Here is an 18,613-nt window from a genome sequence, read left to right on the forward strand (position 1 = left end):
GTTGTGAGGAGATACCGGTCCTTGGAGAAGGACATCATGCTTGGGAGGATGGAGGGGCAGTGCAGGAGGGAAAGGCCCTCTAGGAGGTGGATTGATTCAGTGACTGTGATAATCTGGATGGGAGTGTCAGAGATAGTATGATTGGCAAAGGACAGAGCAGAGTTTAGGGCTGTTGTACATAGGGTCACTATGAGTCGCAAGTGACTTGACAGCACATAACAATAACAACAACAACAAAGGAAATGTACTGAATGAAAGTGATCTGCTTTATATCACTAAAGTAAATGAAAATGCAGGGAGATGCTTAAGAGTTACAAGTAACAGAGATAAATACTGCAATGTGTAAAATCCTTCATTATCAGTAATAAAATTAATCTATGAGTGAGGATCTGTGGTGATAATTTAAAAGTTGTCATTTCTAGCCACTATGTTAGGGACCTGCTGGTCTCCAACTACTGTAACTGTGGACATATAATCTTACAAATAATCAACAACTGTGGGACCAGGATGAGAGAGAGAGTGCTTCCCAAATGTAGGAAGACCTGGTGAGAGTAAAATGGGGCAGATCTTTGAAAAAAAGAGACGTCAAAGACAATGGCAATTGGGAAGATCCTTGACGACATTCCACAGCTCCTATGGCCTATGGTCTTAGTGTCCTATGTGCCAAATCTATTACTAAGATGGTTTGTAAATTCATTTTGGATTCGTGCAAAGTCATATTTTTATTCTCATGGATTTGTTTTCCTTTTTTCCCTCCTTCAATTTGAGCTTGTATATGAGTAGCTGATGTCCATAAACAGCTCCCGGCTTAGTTTTAACAGTTGATATTGAACTTCTCTATGTACAAATGTAATCAATCTCATTCTTGTGTTGTTGTTGCTGTTGTTAAGTGCTACTGAGTCAAGTATGACTTATAAGTACCCTTGTTTTGTAGATCAGAGTCAGATCCAACCCATAGGTTGGATCAATTGCTAGATTAACTTCAGGCGGTTAATTGCATGGAAGGAGATTGCTCATCCTTCTCCCGCCATAATTAGTCATGGGCAATATATCTGATCTCTGTCCTATCCTGCACCATCCTTATTATCCTAGACACATTTGAGTCTTCTACCACAGACACTGTACCAAACCATGTCATTGACTTCTTCCTTTCCCTCATTGACCTTCCACCATTCCAAGCATGATGTCCCTCTTCAATGAAGAGCTTCTCCTATCACAATGCCAAAATATGTGAGCTGAGACTTTACTCTCTTTGTTTACAAGGATCATTCCAATTACACTTTTTTCAAGACATACATATTTGTTCTTTGGAATTCCCTGGAATATTCCATACTCTTCTCCAACACCACCAATCAGCTGCATTAATTCTTTTCCTATAATTCTTAATCATTGTACATTTCTGTGTATGGAGCCCACCAAAAATATGAAACAATATCACTAATATTACATGTGAGTAAAATTCTGCTGGAAAAATGGCTGAAACATTAACAGTACATAAACAGGGTACTTCCAGAAATTCAAGCTGGATTCAGAAGAGGCCATGGTATGAGGGATATCATTGCTGTATCAGATGCATCTTAACTGAAAGGAGAAAAATACCAGAAATCTGTGCCTTATTTATTATTCAAATGACTGTGTGAATTCATAACAAATTATGCTAATATTGAGAAAAATAAGATTCCTCAAACTCTTAATTGTATTTATGCAAAATCTACACAAGGATTGAAAAGCATTTGTTCAAACAGAAAAAGAGAATATTGAATGGTTTACAATTAAAAGCTATACATGTCAGTGTTGTATCCATTCTCCTTACTTACTCAATCTGCATGCTGAAAAAATAATTTAAGACACTGGACTATGTGAGGAAGGATGTGTCATCAGGATTAGAGAAAGACTCATCTGCTTTACACAGATGACATCCTTGCTTACAGAAAATGAGGAGGACTTGCAGCACTTTCTGTAAATGCCAAAGAGTACAGCCTTCAATTTAGATTACATTTAAATGTGAAGAAAACAAAAACTCTCACTACTGGACCACATCATAATCAATGGAGAAAAGACTGAAGCTGTAAACAATTTAATTTTACTTGGATCCACATTCAACACCTATGGTAGCAGCAGGCAATAAATTAAATTACAAATTACACTGGAGAAATCCACCATCTCTCCAAAGTGCTAAAAAGCAACAATACCAGTTTCAAGAATAAGTTGTGCCTGATTTAAGTCTTATATTTTTGTTTTCCATGCATTGGTAAGCTAGATGATTCATAAGGAAGACAGAACGAAAATTGATGCCTTTGAACTGTGGTATTAGCAAAGAATATTGAATATACCACGGACTGCCAAAAGAACAAATAAATGTATCTTGAAAGAAGTAGAATCAGAGTGCTCCTTTAAGTGAAGAATGGTGAAATTTTGTCTCACTTGCTTGGGGCGTACCTTGGAGAGAGAAGATATGTTGGGAAATGTGTGGGATCAGAGAAAGAGCGGAAGCTCTTTCTAAAGTGGGCTGACACAGTGAGAGTGAGGATGGTGCAGGACAGGGCACCATTCAGATCTGTTGCTCACAGGGTCACTAAGAATTAGTGTGAACTCGGTGCCACCTAACAACAACAACAAACAACCACCACCACCACCACCACCTCAACATAAATTAGTTGGACAATGACCTTTAGTGATCCATTGGCTGTTTTTCAATAGTAGATTATCAGACCACAGGGCTCCACAGTTTGGTGGGTAGGAGGAGGGATGACGTAGATGGGAAGGATCCAGGTAAAAAGACATAGTAATGATAGGCCAGGCCCAATGGTGAGTTATTTTATAAAAGATGATGTACTAGAATTATTGTATGAAACACAAGGTGAATAAAGAATAGTATGAATCACAATACATATAAACTTTGTAAGCAAACTAATTAAAAAATGTAAAATAGAATGTATATGAATGATTGTATAAAAAACACAACATAAATGAAAGATATAAAACACAATGTATATGAATGAAACAAATTGTGAAGGAATTATATGAAAACAAAAAAATATTAAAAAAGCGACTGTCATTTGTTCTCTCCTATTTTGTCTAGGTCTGGAAGCTATACCACAACTTCACTATCACAAGACAAAATGTTTGAAACATTGGTGACATGGCTTACAGTATCATAACAACAATTCATGACAGCACAACATACTGAGAGCCAAGTGGTGGTATTTACATTCAGTATCTGAAATGGAAATGGTGAGAGCACACATGGATTTCACCTGATGGTATGCATAGGACTCAGATCGATTACATCTGTGGAAAATCATTGGAGAAGCTCAATATCAGCTGTGAAGATTAGGCCAGGTGCTGACTGTGGAACAAGCCACCAACTACTCATATGCAAGTTCAAACTAAAAGTAAAGAGAATGAAATCAAATCCACAGGAACCAAAATTTGATCTTGGGTCTATCTCATCTGAAATTAAAAAGCATTTCATGAACAGGTTTGAGGCCTTGAACACTAATGAATGAAGACCAGATGAAGTGTGGGAGAATGTCAAGAATATCATCCATGAAGAATGTGAAAGGTCATTACAAAGACAGAGAAAGAAGAAAAGACTGAGATGGAAGTCAAAAGAGACTCTGAATATTGCACTAGAATGCCAAGAAGCCAAAGAAGAGGGAAGAAAGCAATAAGTAAAGGAGCTGAACAAAAGATTTCACAGGGGAGCTCAGGAAGACAAAGCAAAGCATTGTAATCAAACAAGCAAAGAGCTGGAGTTGGAAAATCAAAAGGGCTGAACCCACTAAGCATTTAAGCTGAAGAAACTGAAGAACAAAGTCACCTTGAATTGCAATACTTAAGGGTGCTATGTGCAGATTACCAAATTATCCAGGAAGCATCAAAAGAAGATAGAAAGAGTACACAGTGTCACTCTATCAAAAAGAATTGGCTGACACATAAGAATTTCATGAAACAGCATATGATCAAGAGGCAATGGTGATGAAGGAGGAAGTGCAGGCTACTGTGAAGGAATTAGCAAAAAAAAGAAGGCCTCAGGAATTGATGGAATAACAATTGACTTTTTTCAATATAGAGGCTACCCTGGATGTTGTGCCAAGAAATCTGGAGAACAACTAACTGGCCAGCTGACTGGAAGAGATCCATATTTATTCCCATTTAAAAAAAAAAAATGGTGATCCAACAGAGTGTGGAAATTATCAAACAACATCACTAATATCACATGCAAGCAAAATCCTGCTGAAGATCCAAAAATGATTGGAACAATACATTTAGAACTATCAGAGGTAAAGGCCAGTTTTAGAAGAGGCTGTAGCACTACATGTATTATCACCAATGTCAGATGGATTTTAGCTGAGCTAAGAGTACCAGAGGAATGTCTGTCTGTGTTTCATTGAGTATGCAAAGGCACTTGACTGTGTGGATCACAACAAATTATGGCTAATCTGGAGAAAAATTAGAATCCCAGAACACTTTATTGTGCTCACAAACAACCTATACTTGGACTAAGAAGCAGTTGTCAGAAGAACAAGGAAACATTGTACGGTTCAAAATCAGGAAAGAAGTGCATCGGGAATGTGTCCTGTTTCTATACCTTTTCAATCTGTAGGTAAAACAGAGGATTTGGGAGACCAGACATTGTTGGGAAGAATGTGGCATCAGGATTGGAGGAAGGCTCCTTAGCAACCTGCATTATGCAGGTGACACAACCTTTTCCCCTAAAACTGAAGAGGGCCTGAGCCACTTGTTATAGAAGGTCAAGGATTGTAGTCTTCAATGTAGACTGCAGCTCAACATCAAGAAAACAGAGTTTCTCACCAGCGGGTCCACTGGCACCACCCTGGTAGATGGAGAAGAGCTTGAGGTTGTTAACAATTTCAGCTTGCTTGGCTCCACAATCACCAACATTTCATGGTGCTTCCTAATAGAAATTGAATTTGTTGTTTTTGTTGTTATGTGCCATAGAGCTGCCTGTGACTCATCGAGACCCTATGCACAACAGCCTTAAACCCTGTTCTGTCCTGTCCCAACCTCATTGTCTCTAACACACTCACCCTCGTTATCCCAGTCACTGAATCAATCCATCTTATTGAGGGTCTTCCTCTCCTGCCACTGTCCCTCCACCCTCCCAAGCATGATGTCCCTCCTCAAGGACTGGTCCTATCTTGCAAACATGTCCAAAGTATGTTAGATGAAGCTTCAGAATCCTTGCCTCCAAGGAGCAGCCTGTTTTCACCCTCTCCAGGACTAATCTCTTTGTTCTCTTAGCAGTCTATGGTATATCCAACACTCTCCTGCAATACCACTGCTCAGATGCATTAATTCTTCTATCATTTCTAGTCATGAACAAATTCAAAATAGCATGTTCTGTTGTGCTGTCCAACAGAATGCTCTATGCTGATAGAAATGTTGTATATTGTATCAAATGTGGTAGCCACAAGGAACATATAACTATAGAGTGTTTAAAAGTAGCTAGTGAGACAAGGAACTACATTTTAAATATTTTATTTAATTTACACGATTTTCAGTTTAAATATCTACAAGCAGCTCGGCTCAACTCATTGCCATCAAGTTGAAACTGACTCACTACTGGCCCTCCATCAGAGAGTGTAAATCAATAGGATGATATTGTCCATCTTTCTACTTTGAATGCACTGGTGGATTCAAACTTCCAGAGAAGTGTGACCTCTAGGTTACCAGAGCAGCTACCTATGGACTGTGTTGCCAGAATTTCACTCACACGTAACTAGAGACTATTATACTGATTGAACAGTGATTGAACAGAGCAGGCAGCATAAGAGTCTTTTGTATAGCTATACACAAATTTGGGAGCTCTGGTGGGCTAAGGGCTTATGCTCACTAAGATACCATGAATGTGACTGTCTAAGTTACTGACGTAAGTTTAAATTCTTGTCAATCACCAGGAATAGCCTTGCTTTATAATACATTTAGCATTATAGCAAAAAGGAAAAGTTTGAAGCAATCCTGATGTGTGCATTTAGTCTTGCTTTGAGAGGGATATTTGAGCATCAGCTTTATTAAGTAACTTCTACTTAACAGTTTATAAATTGTTGGTGTTTCGACAGCAAATAATGGAGTTCATTTTGGAAATGGTTTGCTAAAATGTAATTTTTCTTTTGAACACGTCTGTCTCTTTTCTGAGCTTTGGAGATTAACTTGAATAAGGGAATGATTCCATGTGTTATGGTTTAACCTATGTCCCACATAAAATATATGTTGGAACCACATAAAATATATGTTGGAATTACAATTCCTTTTTGGTGGATGAAATTCTGTTTACAAATAAAACTGTCTTTTGTATCTTAATTAGAAGCAAACCAAATTTGGTGTCGTGGAATTCATTTCAGCTTATGACGACCCTCCTCCACTGGGTTGTTCTTGTCAGTATGACTCATGGTGACCCTATGAACATGGACCTGAACCCTGTCCCGTCCTGTACCATCCTCATCATCGCTGACATATTTGAGCCCATTTCTGCAGTCACAGCTTCAATCCATCTTTTCATGGATATTCCTCTCCTTCAGTCATCCTCTACCTTTCCAGATATGATGTCTTTTTCCAAGGAGTGGCCCTGTATGTGCCCAAAGTATGTGAGATGAAGCTTCATAATTCTTGTCTCTAAGGAGTACTCCGTTTGTACTTTCTCTGAGACATAACTATGTTCCTCTTGGCAGTCTATTCAGTGCTCTTTTCCAGTGCTACAGGTGAAAAGCATTGGTTCTTCTTTTGCCATCTTTATTCATTGTCCTGCTCTCAGATGCATATAGCAAGTTATTGAAAAGACCATAGTGCGGATCAAGGTCACCTTAATCTTTATGCTGACATAATTGCTCCTTATGTGGTGAGACCATCTAGATGAGTGAGGTAGTTTCTTTCCTTCAGCTTCTTTGTCCAGAAAAGCAAACAAGCTGTAATGGTAGTGAGATAGTAAAAGTTTAGCAATGATCTGATGGAGGCATAGGGAGCTCTGGTCACCTAGTGACAAGAAGCTGTGTGGTAATCTTAAAGGCATGCAGTTTGAATCTACCAGCAGCTCTGTGGGAGAAGGATGGAAAAATTTCCTCCTTTTAGACTCACTGCCTCTAAAAACCAGCTGAAGGGTCAGCTAGGGGTTGGTTCCTATTTGGTGGCACACATTGACAAACAACAAATGAAAGTACAGAGGTATGGACAACGTATGCTGTCTGGAGGTGAGAATAAGGGAGGTAGATTCATAAAAATGATTCTTTTATGTAGTAACTAGCCAGGCAAAATTACCTGGAAGAAGTCATGCTGACGAATAGCATGTGTAAAGCATACAGCTGGGAAGCCGATATTTTTGTATCATCAAGTATAGTCCAATGAGGCCTCAAGGGCAACAGGGCTTAGGAGGGGAAGAGGAAGTGTGATAGCCTTTGCTTTCTGCCAATGACTTTCTTCAGGCCTGTGGTGGATGTGCTGATGCTGTGATGCAAAATTATTTAGGGGTGCACACACAGTTTTGCTTTAGAAGCTAGAAGCTTATCTGTGTGGTTACCTTCTCCATGGCTAACTAACTCACTGTCATTAAGTTGGAACCAACTCATAGCTGACCCTCCAGTGGGCAGAACTTTGAGCCTTTGGGTTGGCAGTACATTTCCTAAACCACAAGGCCAACGGAGCACCCATCTAGGGATAGTAGTACTTCTTTTAAAACACAAGCATCACATTTCCTTTTGAAATATATCTGGGTATGTAAATAATTGTACAAGTGCTTCACAAACAAAGTCATAAAAGGAGGAATGAAATAGCTTAATGGGTTTGGATCATCAAACATAGTTCTGTGAGCCTGCGGTGTATAGTTCAGGAGCCCTAGAGCAGTGCATCATGTGTTGAGCTACAGCTGAAAGTCCAGTAAATTGAACCTTCCAATTGCTCCATGAAAGAAAGTTGACGATTACCTCCTATAAGATTTACATCCTTGGAAACTCATTGGACTGTCATTATGAGTCAGAATTTACTCAGTGACTGTGGTTTCTGGGTTATGCAAATATAGTATAGTTATGTGCTTGACTGATTGTTGTTGTTATGTGCCATTGAGTTGCTTGCAACTCATAGAGACACTATGTACAACAGCCCTATACCGTGCTCTATCCTGTACCAGTGTTATTATGCCTGACACACCCACCCCATTGATTCAATCCATCTTATCAAGGGTCTTCCTCTCTTGAGCTGTCCCTCCACCATCCAAAGCATGATGTCCCTCTCCAAGGATTGGCACCTTCTTACAACGTGTCGAAAGTATTTCAGATGGGCTTCAGAATCCTTGTCTCCAAGGAGCAGCCTGGTTTCACCCTCTCTTGGATGAATGTCTTTCTTCTCCTAGTTGTCCATAGTATAGTCAATAATCTTATTCAGCACCACAGCTCAAAGTCATCAAATCTCCTTCTATCATTCCTAGTCATTGTTCAACTTTCTGACACATAGCAAGTAATTTCAAAGACCATGGTCTAAATCAAACGCCACTTAGTCTCCAGAGTGACATCATTGCTCTTCAGTACTTTGGAGAGTCTTCTGACAGCAGATATTCCCAGTGCAATTTGTCTTTGCATTTCCTGGCTGCTAGTACCAAGAGTGTTGACCATGGAGCAAAGCAAACTAAACATGTTACCAATCTCTTTATCTTCTATCATGATGCTGTCAATCAGCCCGGTAGTGAGAATCTTTGTTTTCTTGATTTTGAGCTTCAATCCATATTTAAGGCTGCAAACCTTGACTTTCTGCAGCAAACACTTCAGGTCCTCCTCAATTTCAGCAAGAAGGGTTGTATCATCTGTATAGCACATATGAGTCTTCCTCTAAATATGGTGCCACATTTCTCCTATAGAGCCCAGCCTCTCGAATGATCTGTTCTGAATATAAATTGAAAAGACATGGAGATAGGACACATCCCTGGTGAATACTCTTCTGATTTTGAACCATGCAGTGTTTTCTTGCTCTGTACTGGTGACTGCCTCCTGGCCCAAATATAGGTTTCACATAAACACTATCAAGTGTTCTGTGATTCCCATTCTTTTCAGAGTTAGTCAAAGTTAGTTGTGATCCACACAGTCAATGAAACACTAGTAGACATTCATCTGGTACTCCCTGCTTTCAGCCAAGATTCATCTAACTTCAGTTATAATATCCCTAGCACCATGGCTTCTTATTAAGTCAGCTTTCACTTCTGGCAATTCTCTGTTGATGTGCTGTTCCAGTTGTTTTTTGAATAATTTTTATCAGAATCTTTCTTGCATGTGATATATTATTAATATTGTTCAATAATGTCCACCACTCTCTATCTTTGGAATGGGATCAAATATAGATATCTTCAAGTCAGTTGGCCATAAAGAGAAAGAAATGGATATTTTTTTTTTTTTGCTCTGTCTCTTGGCCTCATTATCCACTTGATAACCACCTCTGTGATAACTGCCTCTATTGGCCACCTGATAAGTACTTAGACTTTGATATCCTGATAGCCTTAGACAACTACTTTCACAGGTTAGGCAAAGACTTGGAGGTCCCTTATGTTCAGGCCTTTTGGCTCCTTTGCTCTCGCCCAGACCTCCATTCAGTCTGTTCCACTGTGCACGAGTTTCTCTCTTGGTAAATTCCAAACCTTTATTTTCCTTCTGTTGCCACTCCAAACCCTGACCCTACCCTGTCTGAACCAGTTTTTCCTGAAGATTTGGCCTCCCGCTTCATGATCAATTGTACCCACTGCACCTCCATATCATCCCAAACCCTGTTCGTACCCCAAATCTTCTCCTCCTACTGTAGTACCTCTCTCTCTCTTTTCCAGTTAGCTCTCACACATGTTCTCATGACCTGCTATCTAAGTTCACTTTCTGCATCTTCTGAGTTACTTTACCCTCTATAGGAGGTTGCAGGCACCAAAGGAGTTGTTCATGTCCATGTTCCCTACTCTCTGTCTGGTTTGTCTGCTATTGATAAATGCCTTAGTTCCTTTTCTTCTAACCCTACTCTTTACCATAAAGAATTCCATTACCTTACACAAGCTTATGACCTTACCTGGCATGATCTCCATGTTATCCTCACCTCTACTGTCACACCTGATGAAAAAGACCATGTTTTAGCAGCTACCCACACATAAGCAGACCGGAAACAGCTCACAGATCAGACAATGCCTATAAGTGCAGTAGCTGCTAAGAGTCACTGATTCCTATGGTTGCACCTGTGCTTGCCTTCTTGGCCATGTTGGTAGTCCCAGTTGGGCTCTGCATCTGGGACAGCTACTGCACTTATAGGCATCGTCTAGTAGTGAAACTAGAATTGCTGGATCAAATGGTATATCTATTTGTACCTTTTTGAGAAAAAGCATACCACCTTCAGTAGTGGTTGCACCCTTTTACACTCTCACCAGAAGTGAATAAAGGTTCCAATCTCTCCACAACTTCTCTAGCATTTGCTGTCTGCTGCTCTGTTGAACTTTGCTATTGTTACTGGGATGAGATGATATCTTACAGTTGTTTTTAATTGCATCTCTCTGAGAGCTAGGCATTTTTAAAAGAGACAAATAGTGACTTTACACATGAACCTCACTTGATGGTCTGCATAGGAATCAGATTGACTACATCTGTGGAAGACTAAGGTGAATTGTTGGAGAAGGTTAATATCGGCAGTCAAAAGTAGGCCAGGGGCAGACTGTAGGTTAGATAATAAATTACTCACATGCATATTAAATTTGAGGCTGAGGAACATTAAAATAAGTTCATAAAAACAGAAATATGATCTTGAATTTATTTCATTTTAATTTCAAGTTCATCTTAAGAATAGGTTTAAAACATTGAACACCAATGATCAAAGACTAAATGTGTTATGATATCAAGGATACCATCCATGAAGAAAGCAAAAGGTAATTACAAAGACAGAAGAGAAAGGGGGAAAATCCAAATTGGATGTCAGAAGAGACTCTAAAAATTGTAGTAGAGCACTGAAAAAGCCAAAACAAAGGGGAACCCACATAAATAAAAGAGCTAAACAGAAGATTTCAAAGGGCAGCTTGAGAAGACAACGCAAACCATTATAATGGAATAGGCAGAGAGCTGGAATCAGAGACTAAAAAGGGAAGAATTAGCTCCATATTTCTCAAGCCAAAAGAAATAAAAAACAAATTTAATCTGTGAGTCACAATACTGAAAGATGCTATGGGAAATACCTTGAAAGAACCAGAAAATATCAAAAGAACATGGAAAAATGGAAATTTCTCAATCCATTCAGTTGTGGTTGGACATTTGCACTTTCTTCATGTTCTTGCTATGGTGATTAATGCTGCTATGAACCTTGTCTCCATTTGTGTCTCAGTTTTAATTTCTTTGGGATATATTCCTAGTAATGGAACAGCTGAATCGTATGGAGTTTCTATGTTCAGTTTTTGAGGAATCATCAAACTGCCATTCAAGAGTGATTGTCCCATTTACAATCCCACCAACAGGTTTAAGAATTCTCACCTCTCCACATGCTCTCCAACATTTATTGCTTGCTGCCCTGCTAAGTTTTACCACTACTACTCGGATGAGGTGTTATCTCATTGTGGTTTTGATTTGCATCTCTCTTATTGCAGGTGATTTTGTGCATTTCTTCATGTGCCTGTCTATTGGTCTCAAATGTCTTCTTCTGTGGAAAGTCTTTTCATGTCTTTTGCCAGCTTCTTGTGGAGCCCTTGTAGGATTCTGTACGCTTTTGTTTTGATACCTTTGTCTGGGATTGTATTGTCAAATATTTCCCCCCCAATTTGTAGGTTTTCCTTTAACCCTCTTAGAAATAGATTTTTTTAAAGGCACAGACAAATTTAATCTATAGAAGGTCCAACTCATCTATTTTATCCTCTCCAGATTGTACATTTCTGACTGCATTTGTCAGCGTCTTCATACCATAGACCTGTTTAACTACAGTCAATGAATATTTGGCATGGAAACAAAAACCATTAAGTGGGAAAACTACAACCTCTTTAAGAAATGGTGCTAGCAAAACAGAATGTCTACCTGCAGAAAACGGAAACAAGATCCACATCTCACATCATACACATAAGCCAACTCAAGTGTATCAGAGAACTAGGAATAGAACTGAAAAAATTTAAAAATCATTGCAGAAAAAAATAGTAACAAATTTAGAAGCCCTAGTCTATCACACCAAACATATATAGGCTACCAAACATAATAAAGAGTGCACAATCAGGAGAAGACAAAATAGATGAATGGAAAATCCTCATGTGTATAAAAAACTTCCAATAGGGACAACAAAGACTAGTATGAGTGAAGGGAAGAACAGCATATAACGGATGGATGATCAGACTTTGTGATGATTTTAACTAATGTTTTGAAAGAGAACATGCATGAATGATTGAAAATGTCTTGTAAACTTTCACTCAAATCCACAAAAATGTAAAAAATAAATTATGTTGTTGAAATACAAACCTCAAAACAGCTCAGTTCCAGGTCTGCAGACGCCACGCTCACTACTCTCCGCCATCATGCCGATGTTTGTGGTCAACACTAACGTGCCTCGCCTTCCCGACGGGCTGCTCTCTGAGCTTACCCAACAGCTGGTGCAGGCCACCGGCAAACCGTCCCAGTACTTCGCAGTGCAAGTGGTCCCAGACCAGCTTATGGCTTTCGGTGGCTCAAGCGACCCTTGTGCGCTCTGCAGCCTGCACAGCATCGGCAAGATCGGCGGTGCGCAAAACCGGACCTACACCAAGCTGCTGTGCGGTCTGCTTTCCCAGCGGCTGCACATCAACTCCGACAGAGTCTACATCAACTACTATGACATGAATGCGGCCAACGTGGGCTGGAACAACTCCACTTTCGCCTGAGGGCCACACTCACCTGCCTTGGTCTGTAGTGGCCCTGCCCTTCAGGTCCTAATCCAGCCCACCTCCCTGTCAGGAGAAATAAACGGTTTAGAGACAAAACAAACAAACAAAAAACAAAAACAAAAAAACAACCCAAAACAAACAAACAAACCCTCAAAACAAATTATTCTTTGTCATGGATTGAATTGTGCTACTCACCATTGTCAGCATCAGGATGGATGGTGAAGAGATTGAGATTGTTCACACTCCTGGCACCTGCAGCCAGGAAATTAAAAGAAGTATTGCAATGGGAAACTCTACTGTTAGGGACCTCTTCAAAGTACTGAAGAGCAACGGTGTGTCTCTGGAGACTAAGGTGCGCCTGGTACAGGCCATGGTCTTTGCAATCACTTGTTATGCATCAGAGAGCTGGACAATGACCAGGGAGGACAGAAGGAGAGTGGATGCTTTTGAGCTTTGGTGTTGGAGAAGAGTATAGAGGGTACCATGGACTGCTAAGAAAACAAATAGATGCATCTAGAAGAGGGTTATACCAGGCTGCTCTTTGGAGGCAAGGATCCTGAGACTTCGTCTGACATACTTTGGTAATGTTGTAAGGAGGGACCGGTCGTCGGAGAAGGACATCATCCTTGGGAGGGTGTAGGGCAGGCCCAAGAGGGGAAGGCCCTCTGGGAAGTGGATTGATTCGGTGACTGGGGAAACCGGGATGAGTGTGTTGGAGACAATGAGACTGGCACAGGACAGAGCGGAGTTTAGAGCTGTTGTACATAGGGTCGCTATGAGTCGCAAGCGACTCGATGGCACATAACAATAACAAAAACAACCCCAAACTATGTGTTTGCTTGTCTGGAAAATTATTCTCAGTTTGAGATCTAATAATGTAATGATACAATTATATGATAATCCCCATAATCTGATAAAAATTAGTAATAAATGTGTTGAGGATGGTGTGCAACACCCTTAATTCCATCATAGTTCTTCCTTTAACATCTCTTACAAGAGATTATTGATCATTGACAGAAATAAGCAGAGAGAGAGGGATCTCAACACCACCAGCCAACATGATTTAGTAGAGCATTTCCTTTAGATCTAGGTGTCTGCTCTGAAAACTTCTTTGAAAAGGCTAAGACACAAGGAGATATGTAAAGAACTGAGCTCACAGAAGTTGAAAAGAAACAAGGACTCTCCTCTGGAGCCAAGAGAGCAAAATAGCCCCCACCCCTCCCCTAGAACTGGCACCCTGAATTTAAACATCTAACTTCCTAAATGATGAGTAAATACATTTGTTTGTTAAAGCTGTCCAAGGCAGTATTTCTGTTGTTGTAGCCCTAGATAATTGAAGCATTTGAAAAGTGTCACTTTTATTACTAAGATTCAACTGATCCAATTCATATGGGGTATTTTTTTTTTCAGTTTTGAATGGAAAAAGAAGACATAAGAATTGATGCATTTGAAATGTGGTGCTGGTAAAGAAGGAACAAATTAGCCTTAGAAGAAATGCAAGCAAGATGGTCAGAATTAGTCTTTCTTACTTTGAATATGCCATTTCACCAGACCAATTGCTAGAAAAGGGTATCATGTTTGATAAAATAAAAAAGCATCAATAATAAGGAACTATCTCAAGGGGATGGATTAAAGAAATAGCCATAATTGACCTAAATGTAACAGCTATCACAAATATGGCTCAGAACTTGTGCATCACTCTCTGTGTGTGCGTGTGTGTGTATAGTTGTTGTTATGTGCTGTCGAGTCCCTTGTGACTCATAGCAACCCTATGTATAACAGCCCTAAACCCTGTTTTGTCCTGTGCCAATCTCACTGTCTCAGACACAGCCACCCCAAATAATGTCTTTGAGCTGTGGTGCTGGAGAAGAGTATTGAATATACCGTGGTCTGCTAAAAGAACAAACAGGTTTATCTTGGAGAGGGTAATATCGGGCTCCTCCTTGGAGGCAAGGATGCTGAAGCTTCGTCTGACATACTTTGTGCATGTTGAAAGGAGGGACAAGTCCTTGGAGAGGGACATCATGTTTGGGAGAATGGAGGGACAGCTCAAGAGAGGAAGACCCTGATGAGATGGATTGATTCAGTGATTGGGGTAATAGGAGTAGGTGTGTCAGAGACAGTGAGGTTGGCACAGGATAGAGCAGAGTTTAGGGCTCTTTTACATAGGGTCGCTATGAGTTGCAAGCAACTTGATGGCACATAACAACAACTATGTATATATATTGTTGATTGTCTTTAAGTCGAGTACGACTCATAGTGACCCTTTGAACAAAAGGCCTGAAGCCCACTAATAACATTTTTCAAGTTCATAGGGTTTCTGGAGGCATGTTTTTTAGGAAGTGGATGTCAATCCTACTTCCAAACCTATCATAGTATGTTGTTGTTATGTGCAATTGAGTCACCTGTAATGTGTGTGTGTTTATATATATGTGTGTATATATATGAATGTGTGTGTATAGGTGTGCATATGTATGTGTGTGTGTGTGTGTGTGTGTGTGTGTGTGTGTGTGTGTAAAATACAGACACGGGTTATTGCAGGATTTGGAACTACTTTGTTAAATTAATAGCAGCAAATGAATCCCAGGATCAGATGATGATTCAGGGAAGTTCCAGGAAAGGATATATATCTATTAACTGAAGAACCTGCCTTATTTTCATGGCACCAAACTGCTATTCTGAATTTCTGAAACCAAATAAGCCCAGCAGTAGGCTTTTAAGTTCAAACTATTATTTATGTTTGCTGAGGTGAAGGGAAAGAGTGGACAAAATTATTATTTTGTTTCTTCCAGAATATTCTCATTGGTACTTTCAAGTAAATCTTCCTTTACCTGTCCAACTTCTAAAAGGCAAGTGGAGATGCTTTTGTGTTTTTTTTCACTGAATGTTTCATACCCTTAAATCTAAAGGAAATTTGTAGAACTAAGGAGTTACAGATGAAAGAAAGATCACCATGGCATCCGGGAATAATTTTTTTTTATAAACCTTAGTTTAATTATAATTGTTTTAAAGAAGCTGGTAATAAGATGTTCTTTAAGGGAAAACATTAATGCTATTTCATTTCTCTAAAATAGTTTTATGATGGTGTATAAATGATACTCTGTCAGATTTAATTCTTATTTCATTGTAATGGTACTATGTTTACAGCTATTAAAGAGACTTTACTTATTGGATAAACTGGTAGGTGACAGAAAGCATATTTCTCAGAGGTGGTTCTGTCTGGCATCTTTAAAGTTCCAAAGTCATTGTCAGAAATATGTAGTATTTTATTTTGCTTCTTGTTGTTTAAAAGTATCATTCCACAATGTTGAATTGATGTCTGTTTACCCAAACATCACCATTTCAGTATTCAGGATTTCCAGCAGCATCCTCATAGAAACAGACAGGTACAGTGGTGCAGTTTAGTAAGAAGAATCCAGTCTTCAACTATACCTTTGTTTACATTACACTATTGTGATAGAATAGCTTAAAACTGTACCATATAATACATTACTATTATAAAAGATTCTTTTCTGTAAATGCACTGAAAATTTCTTTGGGTATTTTGTTATTCCAATGTGTAGTGTTATTTCAAATGTTAACTAGATATTTCTCCACAGTTCTCCAAGATTTCAAAACTCCAAATATAAAGTCAATTTTCTTACTTTCCAAGATGAGTTACTTGAGGCATCCAGTAATCTTAAGGCTCTAAAGTTGTCTTCATAACCTATTTAACTAAGGTTCTAAAATTGCCTTCATAACTTATTTAACAGAAATCTGGGAGACCAAATTATACAGAATGTACTCATTGTTCTTAGAGTCAGTTGCTTTTTCTTTCCTGGCTTAGCCTGAGAATCCCAGAAATGCATTTATATCAAATGGCATGAGTGTTCTATGCTGGCTGAACTCTTGAGGGTTTTTATTGGTTTGGTTTTTTGGTTTGCTTTTATTTTAGGGATAGAGAAGTGGTTGTGAAAGGGATGTAGACTTTCAGTGAGCAGGCTGGTGTTTGATGCCTGGATTTTCTACCTACTTTTTGTGTGGCAAGTTTCTGCTGAAGGTTATCCTGAAATGACTTGTCAGCAGAGAACCGCCAAATGTGCAAGCTGGGTTTAAAAGAGGTCGTGGTACTAAGGACATCATAGCCAATGTTAGATGGATCTTGGCTGAAAGCAGAGAGTACCAGAGGATTGTCTATCTGTGTTTCATTGACTATGCAAAATCTGTTTGTGTGAATCACAACAAATTGTGGCTAAACTTGAGAAGAATGAGGATCTCAGAACACTTAACTATGCTCATTTGAAAACAGAGTAGGGAAACGATGCATGGTTCAGGATCAGGAAAGGTGTGCATCAGGGGTACATCCTATCTCCATAAATTTTCAGGATAGAAGGAGAATTGATGCCTTTGAGCTGTGGTGCTGGAGAAGAGTATTTTTTTAATTGTATTATTTTTACGTGTACCGTCAAATTAGATCTGACTGGTACAGGAGATTGCCTCCTCCTTCTCCAGCAGAGCATCTGGTGCATTTGAACAGTGTACCTCTAGGATTGCAGTGCAGCATCTTGCCACTAGGCCATCAGAGCTCCCTTGGAGAAGAGTATTGAGAATACCATGGACTGCTAGGAAAACAAACAGATTTGTCCTGGAAAGGGTTAAACCGGGTGGCTCCTTGGAGGCAAGGATTCTGAGGCTCCGTCTAACATACTTTGGACATGTTGTGAGGAGAGCCCGGTCCTTGGAGAAGGACATCATGCTTGGGAGGGTGGAGGGACAGCGCAGGAGAGGAAGGCCCTCTATGAGGTGGATTGATTCAGTGACTGTGATAATCGGGATGGGAGTGTCAGAGACAGTGCGATTGGCACAGGACAGAGCAGAGTTTAGGGCTGCTGTACATAGGGTCGCTATGAGTTGCAAGCGACTCAATGGCACATAACAACAACAACAACAACATGCAGAACTGCTGCGGAATGTTGGGGAGGAAGGGAGGGTCTCTGGCCAAGACAGATCACTTAAGCTCCAGATTAAGTGCAAGCCTCCCAACGGCCTTTCATACGGGGTAGAGAAAGCTCCCCTGTGTTTGGCTGTACTTGCCTGAGAAAGCTCGCCACCTGAGAAGATGGCTGCTGCATTTGTTGCCCTGAGAGCGGTCCACATGAGGCTAAGGTTCTCCTAACCAATCCGCATGTCCCACATCTGTAAGGTCACCTTATCCTGTCTTCTTGTTTATATGCTTGTATATAAGTGCACTCGTGTCCCAATAAAAACTGTCTGATCCTCTGCCAAAGTGGTGTATCTCCATCATGCTTACCTCCATCAGGGTGTTGCTGTCAAAGTTGCTGGTGAACAGACAGTGACACAAAACCAAATGTTACCAAGAGGCTGGACTTTATGAGAAGGAATGTGACATCAGGATTTAAGGAAGACTCATCAACAACCTGTGTTATGCAAATGACACAACCTTCCTTACTGAAACTGAGGCCTCCTGAGGCATTTGCTGCAGAAAGTCAAGGACTGCAGCTTTCAAAATGGATTGAAGTTCTCAACATCAAAAAAATAAAGATTCTCACCACTGGGTCAATTGGTGAAACCATCAGATGGAGAAGATATTGTGACTGTTAACAACTTAAGCTTCCTTGGTTCTGGAATCAACACTTGATACTGTTGTTGTTGTTATGTGCCGTCGAGTCATTTGCGACTCATAGCCACCCTATGCACAACAGCCCTAAACCCTGCTCTATCCTGCTCCAACCGCACTGCCTCTGACACACCCATCCC

At 39.9% G+C, this 18,613-nt stretch overlaps 1 pseudogene; it reads left to right on the forward strand.

Moving 5' to 3' along the window:
• The first annotated feature begins 12,511 nt into the window (after positions 1-12,511).
• Positions 12,512-12,853, forward strand: LOC102871771 (annotated as a pseudogene).
• The last annotated feature ends 5,760 nt before the right edge of the window (positions 12,854-18,613 follow it).

This window comes from Elephantulus edwardii, unplaced genomic scaffold (genome assembly GCF_000299155.1).
Source record: "Elephantulus edwardii isolate Elephantulus edwardi_28Jun2011 unplaced genomic scaffold, EleEdw1.0 scaffold00553, whole genome shotgun sequence".
Taxonomy (NCBI): Eukaryota; Metazoa; Chordata; class Mammalia; order Macroscelidea; family Macroscelididae; genus Elephantulus; species Elephantulus edwardii.